At 41.0% G+C, this 24867-nt stretch overlaps 1 protein-coding gene across 2 annotated transcripts in view; it reads right to left on the bottom strand.

Moving 5' to 3' along the window:
• The window catches only part of FAM107B (family with sequence similarity 107 member B), a 244943-nt gene that overhangs the window by 82355 nt on the left and 137721 nt on the right, over window positions 1–24867 (bottom strand). Inside the window, exon 1 of one of the 2 annotated variants that reach the window (XM_054726109.1) lies at window positions 4839–5005. The exons of the other annotated variant lie outside the window; for it this stretch is intronic. The gene's annotated coding sequence lies outside the window, so the exon portion shown is untranslated. Of the gene's footprint in view, window positions 1–4838; window positions 5006–24867 lie in introns of those variants that run through there. 2 annotated transcript variants of the gene reach the window in all.

Here is a 24867-nt window from a genome sequence, read left to right as displayed (position 1 = left end):
GAGGAGACTTCTCAGCACATACTCAACCCAGAAGGATTCAGCATTTCCCCCTTAAGATTTATCCTCCTAAGGACTGCTAAGGATTTATGATTCAGTAGCAGGGATAGTACTACAAACAGCCCAGAGGCTCCTGCATTTCATGGCCTCTAAAGGGGATTTTCTTCACACCCCTAAATCCCAAGACTTTGCTATGGGTAGAGAACATTACAGTCACCAAACCATGCCTCCGCCCCACCTCCCTGTGCACACACAACACTACAGAGCGCAGAGGATGGTTACTGCCCTGCACCAGCTGCCTCATCTTACATGAAGTCTTTGACAGAACCACACTCTGTTAAAGAGCTCACCTAATGTTAAAGCAACACTCCCTGTTTCTGCACTCTCCCCTGTTTTCCTTCCTGATTTTGAAAAATATTATTAAATACGTCTTTCTGTAATTTCCCCCACAAACCCATGTCAAATATTCTCATTTGTAAGAGAACCTCTGGTGGTCATAGATGTAGTCAGTTCCCCTCTGCGTAACACTAGTCTTCAACTTCTGGGAATTCCTCAGAGCAGCTCAGGGACACCATGTCTCCACAACTGCCCCTTACGTTTACCTTTAGTGAGAACTCTGGAACAATACCACATAGTTTCCCAGTCCCTCCTCTAGACAAAACTGAACAGCCCAGATCTCACCACAAGGCTCTTAATCAGCCCTGAGAAAATACCACTCATTTCCCTCCATGCCTCTCCCAACTTGCCCTTCACCTGATAGTCAGGAACCCAAATCCAAGGCGTTAGCTCTGATTTACATCATTCTTTCTGAGTTACTGTAATTCACAAAGTGCTACTTTCCCCTCACAGCTCCTAACATAATTGTCATTAAATAATTTTTAATCTTTTTTAATATATTTTATTGATTTTTTACAGAGAGGAAGGGAGAGGGATAGAGAGCTAGAAACATCGATGAGAGAGAAACATCGACCAGCTGCCTCCTGCACACCCCCCACCGGGGATGTGCCCGCAACCAAGGTACATGCCCTTGACCGGAATCGAACCTGGGACCTTTCAGTCCCCAGGCCGATGCTCTATCCACTGAGCCAAACCGGTTTCGGCATTAAATAATTTTTGTAATTTTGTACAGTTCTTTAAATATCCTGGTCCTGCCATGAGGGACCTTCATCAGTCTTGTCAACTGCAGTATACCCAATGCTAGGCCAGTGCAGACGCGTAGGCAGCTCTAAGTAAACGTTAAATGATGGAGTGAATGAAAAGCAAAGATTCCCCTATCAGCCTTAGAAACAGGATATCCTGTTGTCAACTTAACATGACTAACTGGCAAACTACACCAGTCTGCCAAATTAGTTTATTTCTTTACTGACAGGGTACTGAAATCAGTTATTAGATGGGTAAAAGTGTGGATGCCTTTTGGTTGAGTTTTAAGAACTTAGCGCAAGGAAAGGTTTGTATGGATAGGCCCAGCACTTCTTGCACAAGAAAGACAAACAAAAATAGGCCTAGATTAGATAAGGAAATTACACAAGGAAATGAAGGGAAGTGTCATCAAGTCATCCCAGCACTACAAGGTCCTGGGCTGGGCACACAGACTTCTTACTGGCACGGCAGCTTTCCCAACGCAATGCATGCCAATAGTGAGATGTAAAGTGGATGGGTGCCCACAGCTACTTTCTCTAGGCTTAAAGAAGGGTAACGACTCCCCCACGATATATGAGGATTTTTACAAGTGCCTGAAATCCAGATCTCATACAACTGAACCTCCTCACCCACAGAGAATTCTGGAGGGAGGGGGAGACAGGACATTAATAATAACAATAAGCCATAATACTAACCTACTACGGTCCCTCTTTTTTGGAGAAAAGTGTTCCACCCCGCGACCACCTCCAAAGGAAACCAGTAAAAATCTCTTCCACCTTTACTTGTGATATTAAACAATTTAGAAATCAAAGGAAAGAAGGAGGGAGGAAGGAATGGTGGGAGGGAGGGCAGGAGGAGGAAAGGCAATGTCTATCCAGTTCAGGGATAGGATTTCTCATAGTACTTCTCTCAAGCACAAAGCAAATCTACTTTTAAATGTCCCAGGAATGGACTCTCCAGTCCACAGGGGTATGAGGCTGGTCTTCACAAATAGCCACAGCAAGACCATCACACTGGACCACTCCAAACTTTTTCTCCTCCCTGTGAGGCAACATTACAGAAAAAAATAAAGCTACTGACCTCTCACCTCAATCCAGCTTAGCTATGCTGCTTACATTGCCCAAGGCCACAGGAGAGTTGAAACACAAGATTTAGAGATCTGATATGTGCTATTTGAGTTTCTTTTTTTACTTCTATATGTAGAAAGGTACCATTATTTCAGAAGGAATGCTGATAACCACAGCAGACTACATTCTACACACATTAACTTACTGGTCATTACCGCACTGCAAAAACACCTTGTGTGTGCATGGAGATTAAGAAGCCCCAAATAAGGAACAGGAACAAAATTGTACCTGACAGTACATAACCACAACTTCCTTCTTTAAATTCTTCTAACTTCAAGAGGTATTGCATCATCCTAATGATCAATCTCCTCCTAAACAGTCGTCTCCAAGACCTCTTTTTACATTGCACATTGGAGAAATGAAATGCTCAAAAATTTTACAAGTGGAAAATACAAGTATGTAACAACAAAAACATTCAGTGATTAAACTGACATTGAACAACGTGTTGTTTTTTTGTTTCTATTTTAGTTTGTTTTTTGGTTTTTTGTGTGTGTGTTTTTTTCACAAAGACACATACTCAAAAATACTCTACTCATAGGGGAATCCCTCTTAGTTACTTTCTTAATGCAAAGTCTTTCAGAAGCAAGCATGTAGTCAGCTATAAAACCACTGCTATTCCTTGTGCTACAAAGAGTTCTTTCCACTATATATTTCCTATGAATCTCAATTTTAATTTTTAAATATTTTTAAAGCTGATTGACTTTTACTCAAAAATAGTCAACCCCAAAGTACTATTGAAATCCACAAAACTTTTCTGTCAGCATATTTATTCTTCAAAAGTAAGTGGAAGCCCTAGCTGGTTTGGCTCAGTGGATAGAGCATCAGCCTGCGGACTGAAGGGTCCCACGTTCGATTCCAGCCAAGGGCACATGCCCGGGTTTCGGGCTTTAGTGCAGGAGGCAGCCAATCAATGATTCTCTCTCATCATTGATGTTTCTATCTCTCTCTCTCCCTCTCCTTTCCTCTCTGAAATCAATAAAGATATATTAAAAAAAAAAAAAAGTAAGTGGAACTTGCATTGTTTTTCCTTTCTTCCCTCCCCTTTCTGTACAGGTGGTTATTTACAAGGGTGTAAGAAAAGACATTTAAGCAACTTGTTGGTGTTAATCCTGTTTGAAAGTGGCAAACTACTATTGTAGAACTAAAGTTACTGGATATATTTTAGTCAGATGTGACTGGTAAAGATGAAGAATCAGTAACTCCCTCATTCACAAACATACACACACTCTCACTCACTCACTCACTCATACACACACCATGGCTGCCAAGTCATAAACCAAGCAAAGATGCCTTCATCCTCAGGCTGTGTCTTGGTGGTTAGGTACATGAGTGACTTTTTATTTATTGTTTTCACCTTTTAATAAATACATTTAATTTTATACTTAAAAGTTTAAAACTTGAAAGTATTAGCACTGAGAAATATCTAGACAGGCACCCTGGATACTATTTCAACTTAAAACAACTTGGACAGCTAAAATCTCCAAAGCTATGTAGGAGGAACATGGCCAGAGGAGAAAACTAATGTATCTGTTAGCAGGAAATCCTCAAGTTTAAGAATGTAAATCTAGCAGGCCTCATCCCATTTTTCTGTACTTCTTTGACTGACACTCATTCTAATCAAATGACTTGCTCTACTGGCATTAACTAAAGTCTTTCGGAGGAAGGAAGGACATGGTACCTTGCTGCAGACAGTAAGATCTGCAATTTGTCCTCTTTTAAGAGGATTCCTGTCCACATTTCAGAAGGGGCTTTACCATTCCCTACCCAGTCTATCAAAACTTAGCCATCAGTATCCATGCCATCCCCGAGGGACCAGGAGATGCTTGGGGAGAAATTGGGAACCAAAATTTTAGGACTTCTTAGGTGCAGAGGCCACCCCAGCTACTGGGTTCATTGGCGCAGTAGGAGAGGAGATATGTCAAAACGGAAAAGTTACTTACAGACTGGAAACAGTGCCACTGTCATCTTGAAACCAGCGGGGCAACCCCCCGCGGCCCCTCCTTTGTTTGCCCAGGCGGAGGCTCCCTCGGGCCCGGAGCCCGTGTCCGGCCGCCCGGGGCAGCGAGGGGCTAGCCGGGCACCGAGGGCTCGGCATCTGACCGCTCGAGGCGCACCCGGTGGGGGGCTCCTCCCGCTCCAGCCGGGGTCTCTCCATTTTCAGGGCCGAGAAAGCAACAATAAGAGGATCGGAGCGGCAGCCCGGGCTCCTCTCTCTCGTGCCTCCCCCCCGCCTGCCCAACACCCCTCGGGCCCGGGATCACCGCGCCGGGGGCCCGCCACGCCCCGGCCCGGCGCCCTCCCCGGGCAAGACGCGGAGTGACCAGCGCACCCCGCACGCCCACCGCCCCGCGCGTCTCCTCCTCGCGTTCGCAGCAACCCCCGCCTCACGGTCCGCTGTGCTCGGACGGACGGCCACCGCAGAGAAGCCCCGCGGCCATGCCCGCCGGGGGTCCCGGAGGCCGGGAGCCGGGGGTCGGGGCAGGGCGGGGGTCGCCGCGCCGTCTCCCCGCGGGCACCCGCCTCCGCCGAGCTCCCGGTCTTTGTGTGCAAAGTAAGTGCGGGAGGCGAACCCACCTCAGCGCGCGCACAAAGGCGCTCGGCTCCCTCCGCGGCGCTCGCTCCGGGGCTGCAGTGGCGCTCCGGGGGCCCCCCGCGGCTCTGGGCGGCAGCAGCGGCGCGGACGCGGCTCAGACGGCGGCTGCGGCCCGTCCGACGCAGAACAGCTCTTCACACCCCGCGGCCCCGCGCGTCCGAATTAAGCGGCGGGGCGGGCGGGGGGCGGGGCGACGCCGCTGAGGCCCCGCCCCGGCCCCGCCCCGGCCCCGCCCCTCCCCTCCGCGCTGGCCTCGGGCCCGCGATCCCTCTGCCGCCGGGAGCCACGAGAAAGTCTGGGGATTTGGTTCCGGGAGGTTTTCCTTCTGTTGCGTTAGTTTGTTTGGCTTCGGAAACTCTCGAAAGAGAAGAGGAAATGTTGGAAGAGAAAAACTACGTGTCACCAGATGAGAGGGATGGGAAATCGAAGGTGGCTGGTGGGTGTCTGGCCTCCTCTACTCTCCGTCTGTGATGGTCTGAGGTTACTGTGGCGGAAGAAAACTCTAGAGGAGTTACAGAGGAAAAGGAAACAGGTTTGATGTAATTCTACAAATGTCAAGCTGGAGCTTGAAACCCAGTGACCTGGGAATTTTCTCATATTTCTCACCCCCCTTTTCTCCCTCCCCATCAAAAGGTAATTGGATTTTTTATTCTGTGCGCAAGGAGAAAAGGGTTTGTTTTACCTCTTTTTACTCTCGGGGTGGTGTTTTGTTTTGTTTTGTTTTGTTTTGTTTTGTTTTCTCAGCTCTCTTACAGTAAATTACTTCTCTACCCAACCCTAAGACTCATAGATTATCATCTACCTGAATCTTAGTTCGGTAGATGCAAAAATGGGTGATACCTGTTTCAGGGTCACAAACAAGGGCAGTAGGTTGATGAATGTTAGATCAAAAGTGATTTAATTTTCTTGGAAACAGATTAGTGAGTGTTTATTGGGAAGCTTTTTAGACTAAAACAGCTTGGTCATGATTACAGAAAAGTCATCTCAATTATGGATTTCAGTAAACAAATTACTCCTTTAAAGGGCCTGGCCATTCTTAGGTCCCTGAAGCCCAACAAGGGATGGAATCACCAGCCACAGGATTTGGAGAAAGAGAAGCTCCTCTTAAGCCCAAGAAACTGCCCTGTGTAAACTTCATCCACGGTGTTTCCCACCAGTCTTCCTTCTCTCCCCTTTGCATTGTGCTGTTTCTATTCTTGGCAATGGGTTCCCCTGTCACCAAACCAGAACCTTGGATCCAGCCTAGATTTCCCCCTCACTCTTCACATGAAATTCAATTCCAAGTCCTATGCATTCTACAGGCTGCCTATCCCCATCCCACTGGCACTGCCACAGTTGACCTTTGGGGTCTGTCACCACACTGTGGCACTGGTCTCCCAACTCTCCCCAGCCTCCAATCTCATACACTCTTTTTCTCCAAACTGCTTCCCTGCTGACCTTTCCAAGTGCAAATATACGTGGGTTCTTCCTCTCTTTAAATGGGGGTGCCCAATTTCTATTACATGATTAAGTCCAAGCTCCTTAGTACAATACCCCAAAGGTCAGCCTTAACCACTTCTGTGAACTCTTCCTACATCCCCCAAGCACCCAGAGCTTCACTCAGCCGGGTGCTATATTGGCTAAATGGCCCTGCTCTGTTAATATGAAGAGTGGACGAAAGAATGTCACCCTTTATGCTCTTCCCCGTGCCTCCTCTCTACCCAACATACCTTAACCTCCACCCCTTCATCTCCCAAGAGCTTCTCTCCTCTCTGAGGATCCTCTTAAAAGCCTTCCCTCTCCTGCTCAAACTGAATGGGCCTTATCTGTCTTCCCCACACCTGACACAGTCTTGTAATTATTGCATTGCAGAGTTGGTGCTTGATATATATATATATATTGATATATATATATACATATCTTTACATCTTGGTGCTTAACAAAGTGTCTGGCATATAAGAAGTGTTAGGGACTAAATTGTGTCCCCACCCCCAAATTCATATGGTGAAACTCCAACCCTCAATGTGCCTATTTGGAGATAGGGCCTTTAGAGAGATGATTAAGGTTAAATGAGGTCATAACGGCAAGGGCCTAATCCAGTAGGACTGGTGACCTTATAAGAAGAGGAAGAGACACCAGAGTTTTCACTCAGCCTGCACACACACAGAGAAGAAGCCATGTGATGGCACAGCTAGAAAGCTGCCATCTGCAAGCCAGGAAGAGGTCTCACCAGAAACTAACCCTGCCAGCACCTTGATCTTGGACATCCAGCCTCCAGAACTGTGACAACATAAATTTCTGTAGTGTAAGCCACTGTTATGGGAGCCCAAGAAGACTAATAACTAGATGCGCATTAGCCTCTAGTCTAATCTTGGGAAAGCACTACCTATCAATGAGCCTGTAATGTCCCCTCAAAGCAGCCTGGACAAACATCTATGATGCCAGCATAGTGGACAGTGTCTGCATATGGTAAGTGACCACACACCCTTTTCCCTGTCCCGTGAGAGAAATAGAAACATGCTGCTTATTCCATAGTCTGAGGTATAAATGTCCATAGGCTCTCAGCCATTGCCCTTCTCTCGTATCAGGAGCCATAATTTCTCTTAAACCAAAAACAGTAAGAGATCAAACATTACTTTGAACTTCTTATATCAAAGCTTCATTAAGAGGCAGGACACCAACACTCATTTATTAAATCCACTGTTTGGGGGCTGAATATTTCACATAGGTAGAATCTTAGGGGGGTTTTGATCCATGAAGGATCAAGTATCCAATTTGGTTTGAGGTCCCTGGAGTCACTGTGGGTGGACCCCAGAAATAAGAACTTTACGGTTATGGACTACAGTGGTATTTATTTTTATTTTATTTTTTATTTTTTTATTTTTATTTTTTTTAAAATATATTTTATTGATTTTTTACAGAGAGGAAGGGAGAGGGATAGAGAGCTAGAAACATCGATGAGAGAGAAACATCGACCAGCTGCCTCCTGCACACCCCCTACTGGGGATGTGCACGCAACCAATGTACATGCCTTTGACCGGAATCGAACCTGGGACCTTTCAGTCCGCAGACCGACGCTCTATCTACTGAGCCAAACCGGTTTTGGCGGTATTTATTTTTATATCCATACCATCTACCAACAGTGCCTGGAACATAAGTGCATGATAGATGTTTGTTGAATGAATAAGCCTGGATTATTAGGGCACAGCTAGACTCCTCAGGGTTATGCCAAGTGACACTAAACTCTTAGCCTGAGTTTGATGTCCTGTAGATTTTATATTATGGATGTGGACAGGGCTTCAGGAAAAAGATCAGGTGGGCCAGTGGCCCAGGCACCTAGTGCTCTACATGGGTCTCTGCTCCTGGGCTAACACTTTATCAGGTGTGTGGAGGGCTTTTGTGATTTGCCTTCTCCAAATACAAAACTAAGAAAATACTGCTCTGAATAATTTTTTGAGTCACTTAACCGATTACTGGTGGTAGATTCTCTAATCTCACATTACTGGAAAACATACATGATAATTTTCCATCCTATAATACCCACAAGGTTACTCATATACTCTGCTTTAGCATCACCCTTTAGCTTTGACATCTAAGGGGCCTTGAAATTCATTCCTAAGGAAAACTGAAGAAAGCAGAGATGAACATTTGAGGACATACTAGTAAAGTGGAGCAAAGCAAATCAATTTGGAATTTATGTTGTGTGTTTTTTTAATGTCCTACTTTGGTCATTTTCCCAATGCACAATCTTCACTTTGTTTTTTGCCCTAACCATCATCCTGAAGAGCGCCAAAGAGATGAGAAAAATGTAACAAAGCCCTAGAGAAGGAAATTTATTTCTATGTGAATATTCTTTTGTATCTTAAATTTTGCACTGTATACATGGAATTTGAATAATAATCCATTCAAAAATATATAACGTTTTAATTTTAAAATCATATTTTTAAGTCATGTTCTTTAATATCTGTATTAGGTATCTTTTGCTGTATAACAAATCACCTCAAAGTGTAATGGCTTGAAATAAGAACTAATGATTTGCTCACAATGCTGTGGGTTGGCAATTTGGGTAAGGCTAAGTCATGGCAGCTCATTTTTGCTTCATTTGGTCTTAGCTAGGCTCTACCGTGCATCTGCAGTCAGTTGGGAGGTCAACTAGGGACCAGCTTGTCCTGGGTAGCCTCAAAGTCCAGATGTTAACTGGAGCTGTTTGCTTGGCTGCCTCAGATGCCCCTCACACAGCTCTCAACTGGCTCACTATGATCTCTTCACAAGGCAGCTGGGCCCAAGAGGGTGAAAGAGGAAGCTGTAAAGCCTCATGAGGTCTAGCCCCAAGATCATTCTTGTTGCATTCCACCACTCAAAAATATCACAGAGCCAGCCCAAATCCAAGGTTTGGAAAAATGAACTCTACCCCTCAATGGTAGAAGAGGTAATCATATTACAAAGGGACAGGAGTACTAAAATAGGCAGAATTTTGTGGCCATCTTTGCAAATAATCTTCCCCTGAATCAGTTGTGGAACTACACAAAAGAGGAGAACCATGACAGGTGATAACAGTAGTCTCAAGGGAAACCATTCTGATTATAAGCCAAAAGTCCTTTCTGGTTGAGCATAATAAAACCCACAATGGATTCAATAAAGAACTAAGGCTTTAGGTCTCTAAAGAAGCTAAGATTGACCAGATTCTAAATGGATGTATTAGTTATTTATTGCTGCATAACTGATTACCATATATTAGCTTATCCTTGCCTTAGTTCACATACTTCCCTGCGGGGTTCTTTGCTCAAGAAGAAAATCAAGATCTTGGCAGAACTCACAGCTCAACTCATGTGGAGCTCAAGGTCCTGCTGGCTGAATTCAGTTCCTTGTGGTTGTAGGACTAAAGCCTCTGTTTCCTTATTGGCTGTCAAGTAGGAGCCATTCTCAGCTCCTAAAGCTTGTCCACATACCTTACCATGTGGCCCTCTCCATCATCAAGTCAGCAATGGCACAAGAAATCTTTCCTGTGCTCCCAACCTCCATCTCCCTGGGTCTATGCTTCTAGGCCCTGATTTACAGTGTTCACATGATTAGGTAAGGCCCACTCAGATCATCTATCTTAAGGTCAACTAATCTGAGAACTTACATTTGCAAAATCCCTGCACAGTAGTACCTAAATTATTGTATGATTGAATAATTGGGAGAAGGTGTGTATAACATGGAGGGCCAGAAATCTTGGAGCCTATCTTAGAATTCTGCCCACATCATCAGGAATATAGATAGATGGATAGGCACATAGACAGACAGATGTTCCTTAATATAAAACATATAATGTGAGGGCAGGCAGAAGATGGGAGCATTGGGGAGCTATCCCATACAAGTTCATCAGTTACTTAGGTAAACCAGAAGCCAGGTAGAATAAAGAATTCTGGTTAGGTAATAGCCTAGCTCCCTCCCATACAGCTCAATAGATAGTAAGTTTTCATTAAGTCCTGATGCCTTGATTACTGAAAAAATAAAGACAAAGTTAAGAATATTAACTAAGTAGCAAAATATGAATATAATAGCATTCCCTTTATTTTGCTTGGTTTGCACTGTTACATTCCATGGTAACACAATGTTCTAGTATTTCTGTTGCTGCCCAATACTTTTCAATGAAGAGACTTATAGAACTCATTTGTAGAAAATTTTTGTCAAAAGATGTATGGCTTGCCAAATAAATATAGTATGTACCTTTTAAAATGAGTAGTACTTAGTAGAAAGGATCAAAATTATATAACCAAATCAAGAAGAATGTGCTATAAGCGAGATCCTGAGCTGTTGTGTTAAAATAGTCTCTTTGCTTGAGCATTCGTGAGCAAAGGAATGGAATAATTTTATTAAATATGCTAATAACACCAATAATAAAAATGAATATCCTCCCCTTTAATAGTAATCTTCTACAACATGTTTTGCAAACCCAACATCAGTGGCGGAGTTCATAATGTAACTGAACACTGAAGTTTTTAGAGAGTTTAAAGTTTAGAAGTTTTAATTTCAATGTGTTGCCTAAAATGCTTAATTTAGTTTTAACAAAACACTTGCTCTTTGTTATTCATAATTTTAAAATCAAAGGGACTCTATAAAATGGTGATTCAAATTTGTAACTAAATATCACCTAAGAATCAAGAGAAACAGCTGTTAGTCACATAAACAACTATTAAATGATGCAAAGACCTAAGTTTTATGTCTTATTCTTTACATAAATCAGAAACCAGAAAGAAAGGATTTCCTGAGAGTCTTCCTGTATATTAAAACTAAAATTTCCAAAAAGCTGAGAAGGGGAAAAACACTGAAACTCTCATCCTTTTAAAAATATTAAGATATCTTACTAGTAGGTAATAATGAGTAAACACACCATCTCTGCATTTAAGCATAATAAAGACAATTTCTGTATATTTCCTAATTCGAATAACTAACATATAAAACCAATGGCCAATTCACTGAGAACATTCTAGATTTTGCTCAAACATTTTATTCTTCTTTCTGCTACACATTCTAGATACACACATTTCTATTAACAGGAAGTATCCCTTAAAACTTTTGTATTGGTAGTAACTAGTTGAATTCCATTTATATATACTCATCTACCTTTTAAATGATGCCTTAAAATAAGTTTATGGAGTAGTGAAATGTAGACTAGCCTGGGGTAGAAGAGATCTCAATCCTGGCTCTGCTCCTGGCTCTGCAATCCTAATTCTGTGACTTTGGATAAGATATTTAATTCACTGTAGGCTGGCCAAAACCGGTTTGGCTCAGTGGATAGAGCATCGGCCTGCGGACTCAAGGGTCCCAGGTTCTATTCTGGTCAAGGGCATGTACCTTGGTTGTGGGCACATCCCCTGTGGGGGGTGTGCAGGAGGCGGTTGATCGATGTTTCATTCTCATCGATGTTTCTAGCTCTCTATCCCTCTCCCTTCCTCTCTGTAAAAAATCAATAAAATATAAAAAAAATAATAAAATAATTCACTGTAGGCTGTTTCCTCTGGGTTTTATTCTTTTTTAAAAAAAACATATTTTATTGATTTTTTTTTTTTTTTTTTTTTTTACAGAGAGGAAGGGAGAGGGATAGAGAGTCAGAAATATCGATGAGAGAAAAACATCCATCAGCTGCCTTCTGCACACTCCCTACTGGGTATGTGCCCGCAACCAAGGTACATGCCCTTGACCGGAATTGAACCCGGGACCCTTGAGTCCACAGGCCCTTGCTCCATCCACTGAGCCAAACCGGTCAGGGCTGGGTTTAATTCTTAATGATTCTGTAGCAAGATATAGACATCATCTTCCATATAAAAATTGCAGCACTCTAGTATACATATATATGTATACATACATGTGTATATACAAAGGTGTGTGTGTATATATATATGTATATATATATACACACATATATATATATAAAATAAAAGGGTAATATGCTAATTAGACCGGACATCTTCCGGATGTCTTTCCTGATGAAGCCGGAGCCAGAGGGAAGCCAGCCCAGGTCCCGGGTGCCTACAGGCAGCCGGAGGAGGGAAGCCCCCGGGTCCCAGGTGCCAGAGGAAAGCCAGTGCCAGCAGCTGGGGGAAGGAAGGCCTACTTTTGAACGAATTTTCATGCATTGGGCCTCTAGTAATAATAATAAAAGCATAATATGCTAGTTAGACCAGACAGCCAAATGACCTTCCGGACGTCCTTCTGGATGACCTTCCAGATGAAGCCAGGGCTGTGAGGGCTGAGGCAGCCACCGTGGCTACAAGGGCCAAGCCCCTTGCATGAATTTCGTGCATCAGGCCTCTAGTATATATATAAAAGTTAAAGTACTGATAGTGTTTCTGTTGCTGGCCAGGTTTGGCTAGAAAGGAGGCCTGTTCGATCCACTTTGAGTTTCCAAGTAAAGTCCAAACTGCAGTTAAAGTTAAATCTTGCCAGAGAAAGTTTGCTTATTAACTTTGCTTAGAGAACTGTATCATCCAGACATTGAAGTGCAAATTACTGGACTTGAGTGTTAACATTCTTCTATTTGTTCTGCCCAATCTTAACATGAATTAAAAGTCTACCTAATGTTAGCTTTAGCTAGATAATGTTAATATGAATAAAAATTTGCACTTTATAAGAAGAAAGAATGAATGAGAAAAGGATAGAATCTACTGGGGAATCTAAAGGCAATTTCTGGAGATGTTTATAATCCTCCCCGTTCACCTCACAGACAGCCACTGTCCTTGCTCTGAACAACCTGCCTTGTCCTAGTTCCTGCTTGCTCTGATGACCTCCCTTTTGCAAGTCAACAGCTGAGATACATAGCAGGGAAGGGTACTTTGACACGCACCTGCTTTCCCCAGATCATTTCTGTCTACAACAACTGCTTAAGCCATCTGCTATCATCTACATCAGTGCATGAAGGACTACTTAAAAGGGTAAAAGAAGGAAAAAATGCAAAAGTGTAATGGAAATTATATTCTTTTAAAGATAAAATTGACAAACTTTTGTACAAAATGATGAGAGATAGAGACAGACACACAGAGGAGAACAAGTACAACAATATTAGAAATGAAAATGCAGACATAACTATAGATACTCAAAGGCTAAGAAGAGAATATGAAAAAACTATGAACAATAGCAATTTTATTTGAAAATTTAGATGAAATGGGGAAAGTCCTAGAAAAAGACAACTTCTTAAACCTGACTCAGGATGAAATAGGAAAATGGAATGTTTCATAAACTTTCAATGAATTGGATCCAACAATTAAAATTTTCTCACAGAAGAAGAGGAACCTAGTACTATGGAAACTGATTTTAAGAATGATTTGCTAATGGCAGTTCTTAGCTTGGCTAGAGATATTTTTAATCTTTTTTATTATAGAGACAGTTTATCACCATGACTAACAGAAAGCAGAACTTCTCTTTTCACTCTTCACTTCCCTACTTATCCGTACACCCCGTTTCAAGAAGACCCCTAATAATCTTGGTCCCACAATTTTAAGATAATCTTAATTTCCTCTCTCATGCTCCAGATCCACTTAGGTCATCAAAACAAGCCATTACTTGCTCTGTCATTTCTCTCATATCTACATTTTCTTCTCCACCTCTATTAAGTTCTGCCTGAACCACAGATACTTAATCCTCCTTGAATGGACATCCACTGGAAGGAATGCTGCTTTTCTTCCAAATGACCCACACACCAGGAGGCCACATCCACCAGGTTAATCCAGTACAAACTGTACAGTGCTTCTCCTCTCAGATCCAGAGCAGTGGCTTTTCTTATTAAAATTCAAAATTACTTCTTCCTTTCAGAAATGGTTTCCTTAAAAATAAAACTACCATATGATCCAACATTCCTTCTTCTGGGTATATACCCAAAAGAAATTAAATCAGTACTTCCAGAGATAACAGTACTATCTCCTCATTGCAGCATTATTCACAAAATCCAAGACATGGAAACAACCTTAGTGTCCGTCAATGGATGAATGGATAAAGAAATTGTGCTATGTATGTGCAATGGAATATTATCTAGCCATTTACAACAACATGGATGAAGGACGTTATGCTAAGTGAAATAAGTCAAACACAAAAAGAAAAGAACTGCATGATCCTCACTTATAAGTAGAATCTAAAAAATGTTGAATATATAGAAGCAGAGAGTAGAATGGTACCAGGGATAAGGAGGTGGAGAAAATGGGGAGATGTTATAGTTACGTAGGATGAATAAATCTGGATATCTAATGTGTAGCATGATGACTATCGTTTACAATACTGTATTGTACACTGGAAACTTATTAAGAGAGTAGATTTTAGGCACTCTCACTACACACACAAAATGGTAACTATGTAAGCAAATGACATGTTAACTAGCTTGGCTGTAGTAATCATTTTACTACGTAGTATGTACTTCAAATATAACCATTTTTATTTAAAAAATGATTTTCTTTCCCCCTAAACAATGGTCCTTAGGAGCCAATGCTAATTAATTCAACTGAGCTAAATATATAAAGGCTGGAGAAATTTACTCTTATAGAATAATTCATTTTCTCATGAATTGTAGTTGCTGATCAGAATTATTATTTTGAAAAAAGAACTTTACACATCTTCAGAAATAGTAGTGTCATAAGGATTTAGAAAGAGCTAGGTCTTAAATATTATTATTTATGAATAATATAAAAATAAATGTCTAGATAATTATTTCCTAATTAGCTATTTTCTTTTTATATTTAGTATGAAAATAGATAAGCCAAGTTATGAAGGACTCTGAATAGTTCTTTTTTCATGAAATTTTTTAAACTACTATGCAATTCTAGATAATAAATTTAATTCAATTTCTGATTTTTCCATCTTCTCAAAATACAAATGAATTCTTCAGTAATTTACAAAAGATTATAAAACCTTCAGTAATCTATAAAGTGACATGTGGATTTGGAATTAATGTGTTCTTTTATCATATTTATTTATTTATTTAACTCTCCTTAATCTTAATTAGGTTAATATAATAGTGCTCTTCTTTGCATAATGCTATAGAATTTCTTCTTCTTCTTCTTCTTCTTCTTCTTCTTCTTCTTCTTCTTCTTCTTTGTTAATCCTCACCTGAGGATATTTTTTCCATTGCTTTTCAGAGAGAGCAGAAGGGAGGGAGAGAGGGAGAGAGAGAAAGAGAGAAACATCAATGTGAGAGAGACATATCCACCAGTTGCCTCCCAGCACAGGCCCCCGACCGGGAGCAGGGAGCAAACTTGCAACTGAGGTACGTGCCCTTTACCAGGAATTAAACCAGAGACCCTTCCTTGCATGGGCTGATGTTCTAACCACTGAGAACATGGGCCAGGGCAATGCTATGGATTTTCAAGGGAAGAGTTTACAAGGTAAATATGAAGATGCTACATAGGTGTGAATAGGACAACTAAATGGTACTAGTAAATATTTATCAAATGATGCTGCTTTTGTGTTGCTATATTTTTTCTTGCTTTTTTAACTTTTAATTTTATTTCATATTGGTTTCAGATGTACACTTTAGTGATTAGATAGTCATTTACTTTACATAGTGTTCCCCTCTACATTTCCAGTTCCTCACCTGTAAAAAAGTTGTGGTACGTGTATATAATGGAATATTACTTGGCCATAAAAAGGAATGAAATCTTACCATTTGAGACACCATGGGTGGATCTAGACACTATTATGCTCAGTCAGAGAAAGACAAATACAATTCTTACTTATTTATGAGCAAGTTATGACTACCAATAATGGGAGAAAATCAAATTTTTCATGTTATGGAGAAGTCATCAAATCACATAATTAAAATTGCCTTAGAGAGCAGTGCCATGCCTGGTGTAAGATAAGGAATGGTTGCTTTGCCAATCAGAGGGCCAAATATTATGATTAGTTCCACAGTCCAACTGATGTGAGTTAGTGTCCTATATCTCCTGCTTACGAGCTGAGTAACCTTGGTTAAGTTGTTCAACTTCCTTAAGACTCAGTTTTCTCATCTGTAAAATTGGGATGTACTTACTTATTTATTTAACAAGTGTTTCTTGAGCACATTCTTTGTTCCAGGCACTATTCTAGTTCTTGGGAATACAACAGTGAACAATAAAGAAAAAAATTCTTGCCATTATGTATATTTTAGAATTAAACAGGAAAGGAGGAAGAAAGGAAGGAAGGAGAAGAAAAACAGAAAAGCATATAGTTTGTCAGATAGCCTTCATTATTGCTATGCTATAGAAAAATAATAATAAAGCTGGGAAAGGGATAGAAAGCATAGCAGGAATTTGTAATTTTAAATAGGGTGGCAAGGCAAGGTTTCTCTGAGAAAGTGACATTGAGCAAACACCTGCAGGACGTGAGGCAGCTCCTTGTGCAGGCATCTGGAGGACAAGCTCTCTGAGCAGCTAGAATAGCAAGAGCAGAGGTCTTAAGGCTGGCACACATGACAAATTTAAGGCACAGCAAGGGTCCAGCATGGCCGGGAGCATGAGCAGGAAATATAGATGATGGGATCAGAGAGTCATGGAGGGAAGGCAGGACAGATCACATAAGCCCTGTAAGCTACTGTAGGGAGTCTGGCTTTTACTCTGAGCAAGCTGGGAAGCCACCAGAGGTTTGGGGACAGAGGAGAGACCTGGTCTGATGTACATTTTAACTGGATCACCTGGTAGCTGGGTTGAAAATAGATTCTAGGAGAACAAAGATAGACTCAAAAAGAACACTGAGAAGGCTGTGGCATTGATCCAGGAGAGAGAATGTGGATATTTTGAAGGTAGAACCAATGGGATTCCCAATTGAATTAGATGTAAACAACAGGATTTGCAACTGGATTAGATATGGAATGAGAGAAAAAGGGTCAAAGGTGACTCCAAAGTCTTGGACCTGAGGATCTGGAAGGATGGATTCCTTTTTCTGAGAAGGAGGATGCTATGAGAGGAACTGCTTATACAGAGAACAGGAGTTCAGTTTTGGGTATGCTGAATCTGAGGTACCCTTCGTGATCCAAATGAAGATATCAAGTAAGTCGTTGGAGATGAGTCTAAAGTTAAGAGGAGAGGTCCCGTTGGAGCTAGAAAGTTAGGGGTCATCAGTGGGTATATGATATTGAACGCCAGGAGCTGCATATATCACCAAATAAGTGACTGAGGTCTGGGCCGTGGGTTATCCAAACAGAGAAGTCAGGGCGATGAGTGAAAACAATTCTTACTTATTTATGAGCAAGTTATGACTACCAATAATAGCAGACTGAGAATGAATGGAAAAGCAGACTGAGAATGAATGGCCAGTGAAAGAATGGAAACCAAGAGAGTATGGGTCCTGGAGGCTAAGTGGGTCCTGCGTTTCAAGGAGAAGAGAGTGGCTCACTGTCTCACAGATCCAGTGAGATGGGAACTGAGAGTTGAATGTTGGATTTACCCACTAGAATGTCCCTCACGGAGCAGCAGGGATGGAAACCTGGCTGGAACAGTTCCAAGAAAGAATGGAAGGAGAGGTACTGGAGGCAGCTGGTCTAGGAAACTTTTTCTAGAACAGGAAAGGAAGGAGAATATAGAGCCAAGAAAGGTTTTGTTTGGTTTTTAAAGTTGCAGAAATCAATGGCATGTTGAGATCTGTGTTTAATTCTTGTTAGATTTTTTGTAAGCTGATGGCAATGATCCTTTACAAGAAGTAATGATTAACCTTACTGGCCTTTTAAACATGCAACCCAGACCTGGACAAAGTGAACACTCTGCTCCAGCCAATTTTCCTCACTTTGACATGAACACACTTGCTCCCACCTCTGAATGCTGTTCATGCCATTCCCTCTGGCAGGAATGCTGTTCCTCCTCCTTTTTAAACAGATTCAAATTCTATCCATATATTAAGTTTCAGCTCAAGTTCTACTTCCATCAGGAGGCTTTCCCTAAATTTTGCAATCTAGATTAATTGCTTCCTTTATTTTACTTTTATAACACTTAGTATTTGTAAGACACTTTCAAGTACCTCTGTGTGCAAAGGAATGGGCTAGATTTGGGAGGTGAATAAGTTAAATAAGAAGCACAGTGTCCATGCTCAAGAAGCTAAAAACTTGCTATCTGTTGTACATTATAATATTCTGTACATATCTTTCCCCCCTAATTACCTTGTAAATCTTGAAGGCAGGCAAGAATTAGTGCTTTCATTTTCTCAGTGTTCCACACAATGAGAGGGCCATTAGTATGATAAAGTTATTTTAATTATTTAAAATATTACTTCCCAATTATATGAAATAATTACTCCCCAAACTTTAGCTTAATAGTTTATTTCTTCAAACATTTTTATAACAGTTATTTTAAGTCTTTCTAAAAGATGTTAGATATTTCCCTGATGTGTTTTATAAAGGTCCTTAAAGATGATATTTTCAAAAATGATTCTGATCTCCTTGTGGGAGGCAGAACTGGGTCTCTTTATTGGGAACTTTGATAAAGCTGAACTTAGGGCATATTGCACATTTGCTGCAATAACTGTCTTAAGACTCAGTTTTATATAGAGAAAAGTAATCTGATAAGCAGTTATATGGAGCGATTGGAAACTTGTGTTTCAAAAAATATCAAGGTAAATGAAAAGACAAGAGGTTTCCACAATTCCCAGTGCTTTCCTGATGACAGAGTACACCGCGGGGACTACTATTGAGGTAGGAAATGTGAATATGCATGTGCTGAAATCACACCAAGAAGATGCTACAGGGTATTGTTCCTCGCCTCGATCAGCCTGGTATAATAAAACAGTGGGAAGAATCCAGTGAGTGTACTGTTGGCAAGTTTGTGGCAGATTGATTTTCTCCTAGGCTTATTGAAGAACACAAAATTTTATTAAATGAAAGCAGCAATAATGAAAGGTACATGTGAGTCTCTTATAATTGTCAGTTAACGAGAGTGAGGAGTAGGAAAAATAAAGTAAAATAAGATAAGCAGGTGAGCAGATGAAAGCAAGAGGAGGAAGAAAAGGAAGGGGAGGGGGAGCAATAAGAAAAAAAAAGACAGAAGAAGGAAGACAGAGAGGAAGAACTGACCGGGGACAAGAGTGGGGCGGGAGGCAGAAGAGGAAATAAAAAGGCTGAGAAGGAAAAGGAAGTTAGCAGGGAGAAAGACATTGGATATTTTAAGATATTTTTTTAAAGGTCATGCCCTGGTTTTTACTGTGAATTAAAGATTCAGGAAACAAACCTTCCTGTTTCATGTGTGTGATTCTTGTGTTCCTCATAAGCGCTTGTTGTGTATTAAGATAAGAGTATCTGCAAAGAGAAGGGGGTTGCATCTAAAGGCTGGGGCCCTTTCCTCGAAGAAGATATATGTCTTTTACACTTGAAAAAGGAAGTGAGACAGAGAGCCTTGGTCTTGCTCAAGAAGGACTCAATCCATGCAAGAGACATAGTCTACATAAAAGGTATACATTAATATGATTTAACGTAACATTGCATGTTCTGTCATTTGAAGCTTAATATATCATAATTTCACAACTGACGGCTTCTTCAGATTGAAACATGGAAGCACAGGGTGGGGCAAAAACAGGTTTACAGTTGTGAGTACTCTAAATAGAGTTTATTCTTGTATGATTATTTCTTAATTATTGTATTGTTTTCCATATGAACAACTGTGAACCTACTTTTGCTCCACCCAGTACACAGTTATCTATATTTGAGTTCAGATAAAAGTAGAGTGCTGAATCCAAAGCCAGGACAGATGAAAACCAAGACAAGTTGTCCTGGTAGGGAAGGTATAACACAGCCATGTCTGGGGAAGGTCTGTCAGGAGAATAGACAGAAGAAGTAGGGAACATTCAGGTAGATGCCAAAGAAATAGTATCTACCTGGCTGGGGGTCTCATTGCTGCTCACCATTTAGGTTTTCTAAGTCTCAGGTTGTCTTAAGGGCTACTCCCTGTAATTATCAGAAGGCCATTCCCCCAAGTATGGACCCTGACTCTTTAAAGATTTCCTTTCTTGATTTCCAGGCAGGGGAAGCTATGCTGACGTTTACTAATTCCAATTAACCTTATTATGTCTAACAATCTTTGTTAGAAACCTTAATTCCTCAAATTATAATAGTTTATATATAGTTGACCCTTGAACAAACAACATGGGTTTGAACTTTATGGATCTACTTATATGTGAATTTTTTTCAATAAATACCTATACTGTTCTATCCATGGTTGGGAGTCCTCAGATATGGAGGGCTGACTGTATGCATTGTTCGACACTATCCTATATAATAAAGAGGCAATATGAAAATTGACAGTCACACCATCACAAGATGGTGGCACCCACAGTGGGGGCGGGGCTGGCTGCTCCACACGCAGGCCGTCAGAGTCCCCACAGCCCCACTGGGGGCCTCGGGTTCTCCTGCACCCCCCACTGACTGAGGCTCAGGCAAGCCTCAGATGGCGGTTGCCCAGCCACCCAGGGCCGGCCCAATTATTTATTGTAGTATATAGAAATACAATTGATTTCCATATAGACCTTGTATCCTATGAACTTGATAAACTCTCGTGCTACTTCTAGTAGTTTATTTTGACAGTCTTTTGGGATTTTTAATGTAGATAATCATGTCCTTTGCAATAAATCGAGTTTTATTTCTCAGGTTCACTGTTCGTTTTTAATTTGGCATTTCTTTCAGGGGGCTCCAGGAAAAAAGGCGTATCTACAGCAAATGAGAAGAATCAGATCCAGTTCCATATTTATATGCTGACAAAACCTACATTAAACTGCTGCTTTATTAACTGCATTCATTTTAAAATTTTCTGTGAAACTAACTGTGCCTGTGTCATTTGTGCTCTGTGACTGATTCCTACTGCAGACTATTTGGTTCTAAACTCTAAAGTGTTCAAACTATAATGTTCACTTTGGATGAAATATTTCCTCTTGTGGGCCACTTTTTAAAACATATACAAAATGGAACGTTTGTGGCTAGACATAAGCCAAATGCTACAGGGCAAGGGAAAATTAAAGCAAGACATTTGATTAAAGAGTTTAAGATCAGGGAATTAAAGAATGTAAAGGACAAAAAGGAAGCTAACAGTTAGGCTGGAAATCTATTAAAGGAAACAGGATACATGGCCTTGAGACCTCCCCTAGATTCCCAGACGAGAAGCATGTGCCAATTGAGGTTGGGGAAGAGAGGAAGAAGAATAAACAGGATTTGAAACGGAGGGATTCAGATGCTGGGAGGCTTTCCCAGCCGATGTGGGAAATGAGCCCTGCTCCACAGTGTGCTCATCGGCGTTGGAACCAGCATGTGGAGGGAAAATTCTTGAGGATGGAAAAGATCTACAGGAATATCTGGCAGTTAGAGGATTTGTCAAAACAATGCTAACAAAATATATTCGAGTTGCTCTGGGACCCCCCAGCTAGTTTCTCTCGAAGCTCATTACATAAGACATCTTGAATACCAGAGAAACGACCCCTATACCAAGAAAGTTTTCCATGGTCTTTCCATAAAGTAATATACCTAGTACTATTTTTAATCTTAATTATTCTAGCAACACTTTAATGAAGTCTGTCTTTCAACATGGATTCAACAAGCATTTATACATCCATGCCGGGGCCAGGCAGTATTTTAGGACCCTAAGAATATGGGTATTAATAGAGTTCACTGCCCTCTGCAAGGTAACAGGGCAGTGGAAGAGACATACAACAAAGTAACCAGTTGTGATGGACAAACAGCCAGGAGCCAGGATGAGGGATTCTTAACCTGGACTGGAGAGGTGCGTCAGAGAAAGCTTCCCAGAGCAGACTGCACCTACGGTAAAGGGTCTGTACACTAGACAGCCTTTAATCAGCTGTTGGTTCAGAGAGATGGGCAGTTAATCAGAACGATAAATTATATAAAAATAACTGATGCCTTAAACACTTAATTTAAACAGTAACATATACAGGGCATGTGTTCACCAGGTTATTTGGTTGTAGGGTCAAGGTTTTCTTTTAAGTATAAGCCTTCTAACTGGAGTTCCCTTGTTTCCTTTGCCACAAATTTCACACCCATAATGCATTAACTACACAATTTCCAGTGCTTTTCTTTAAATGGGAGCCAGAATGTGGAGAGGATTGTAAAGCAATCTGAATAGAGAATCCTTCTTGATGTTCAGTACTGTATTTGCCTTATATGATTCTCTTGCCCACACCTGATTCAATAGCATTTGTCTTAAGCAGCCCATCTTCATCCTTTTCCAAGCATTTGATTTGATTTTTATAGTAATGACTTTATTTTGGCACTCATAAATTGTTGATTCATTTAAGGTTTAATTACATTATTACAATAACAATTGGTACAAACAAGTTTGAAACAAACATTTTCTTTTCAGTTATCAAACAACTCAATCAGTAAAAGCCAAAGTGTGCAGCCATCAGCTGCAAGGATCTAGCATATCCTGGGACTCACTGCGCATCTCACAGGGAGGATTTAGAGTGACAGTTAATCCAGGAGGTGCTAAATGAAGATCTGTTAAAAGGACATCTATGCCCGACTGGCATAGCTCAGTGGTTGAGTATAGACCTATGAACCAAGAGGTCGTGGTTTGGTTCCCAGTCAGGGCACATGCCCAGGTTGTGGGCTCAATCCCCATTCCCCAGTGTGGGGCATGCATAAGGCAGCTGATCAATGATTCCCTCTCATCATTGGTGTTTCTATTTCTCCCTCTCCCTTATTCTCTGAAATCAATAAGAATCTATTTTTTAAAAATATTTTTTTAAATAAAAGGACATCTACTACAGTCAAGGCACAGACATTCCAAGAAGAGTAAACAGCACAAAGATATGGAGATGGGTACAAATGCACACAAATGTATATGGAGAATGATGATGAGTTCAGACTTCAAGCTAAATATCTCACAGTTGGACTTTGCATTTTAAATGCCTATAAACCATCATTTTCCTTAATTTTCTTATTGTTTAACAAAGATGTCAAATTCATCTTTCTCAACATGAACACTAAGCACTGCTTAGGACCCTGCATTTTAATGAACTTGCCAACATCAATTACAAGGCATGTTTCTGAACAACGGAGCATTGTAAAATGTCTATTATCTGCGTCATCAGCTTCCATGGTACATGCCCTCAAACTGTTCCTAGCAAACATAAAACAATGTAGAAGCAGGTAAGGTTCAGAAAACACGTGAAGGACCATTTAAAAAACACTGGAAACTCTGAAAGAGGCTTATTAACAATGTAAACAATCTAATAGTCATAAGAACAATAAATAGTCCTAGCCGGCTTGGCTCAGTGGATAGAGCGTCAGCCTGCGGACTGAAGGGTCCCAGGTTCAATTCTGGCCAAGGGCACATGCCCTGGGTTGCGGGCTTGATCCCCAGTAGGGGGTGTGCAGGAGGCAGCCGATCAATGATTCTCTCTCATCATTGATGTTTCTCTCTCTCCTCCCTTCCTCTCTGAAATCAATAAAGAAAATATATTTTTTTAATAAAGAACAATAAATAAAACCATGAAATTCTTCAGAAGATGTGAGAAGTGTGCAAAGTATTGAAAAGGCTGAAGGAGAAGTGGCAGAGCCAGTTCCCAAGGGACCACCGTTTTGTTTCGCCCTCTTTATCTCAAAGTAAAAAGAACTTCGGAATCAGTTTTTCCAAGGAGCTTGAAGATCTTTGAGTAGCTTTCCATATTTGGGCACCACAAACTGCACTTATGACAAATGTGGTAAAATAACTCAAGCAGCTGACAAACGCAGGGGGAATGTAGGCAGTGGAACTATTAAGTCAATAATAAAGACTTATAAACCAAAACACATACATAACAAATTTTATTTATCTTGATCAGTAAGTATTTAGGAGGAAGAAACACTTGTACTTCTGGTGGCCCACCAACCACCAGATGCATTACAATAATTATATTGATTAGAATATCATTTTCATGTGTGTGTGTGTGTGAGAGAGAGAGAGAGAGAGAGAGAGAGAGAGAGAGAGAGAGAGAGAGAGAGAGAGAGAGAGAGAGAGAGAGAATATCCCTTCCAGCCCTGCCAATTTTTCAACTTGGCATTAAATCTCTGCCCTTTCTCAGGGTCATCCTTCATTCCTTCTTCTTTGACCCTCTGGCAAAGCCTCATCTAGTCCCTCTACACCTTCCTAGGACAGTGTGCAGAGCTGGCCGCTAATCTGTAATTGCTCCAGCCTCCAGCCAGGGTCTGACAGTCATAAATGTGATTCTTCTGGCAGCCCTGCAGGGAGCTTATAAGAACAGGCAAACAGGAGGGACCAGCCCTGCTTTGCAGCTGTGACATCATGTGCCAAAATAGGCATTAATGTCGCGTGGAAGAGAAATAAGAATAAGGGACAGAAAGAATTTGCCTCATATTATAACTGAGCTATGGTTTACAATCCACATTTCTTGGTCATTTTTATGGTGAAATTTGAGTAGTTTTAGAACTAGTGTTACTGCTTAGAATAAGAAGAAATTGGCACAGAGAAATGATTGATTTAAATAAATATTCAGGAGTGCTTTAGCCAGACCCACTCAGTTTGATACAACAAGCAAAATCGTCCAACCCTGCATGCAGCTGCTCATGGGTAAATGAACAGCTAATTTCAACAGGGCTGC

This window comes from Eptesicus fuscus, chromosome 2, assembly GCF_027574615.1.
Source record: "Eptesicus fuscus isolate TK198812 chromosome 2, DD_ASM_mEF_20220401, whole genome shotgun sequence".
In the NCBI taxonomy this organism is placed as follows: domain Eukaryota; kingdom Metazoa; phylum Chordata; class Mammalia; order Chiroptera; family Vespertilionidae; genus Eptesicus; species Eptesicus fuscus.
The sequence above is the reverse complement of the archived record's forward strand: the minus strand, read 5'-3'. Positions and strand labels throughout refer to the sequence as shown.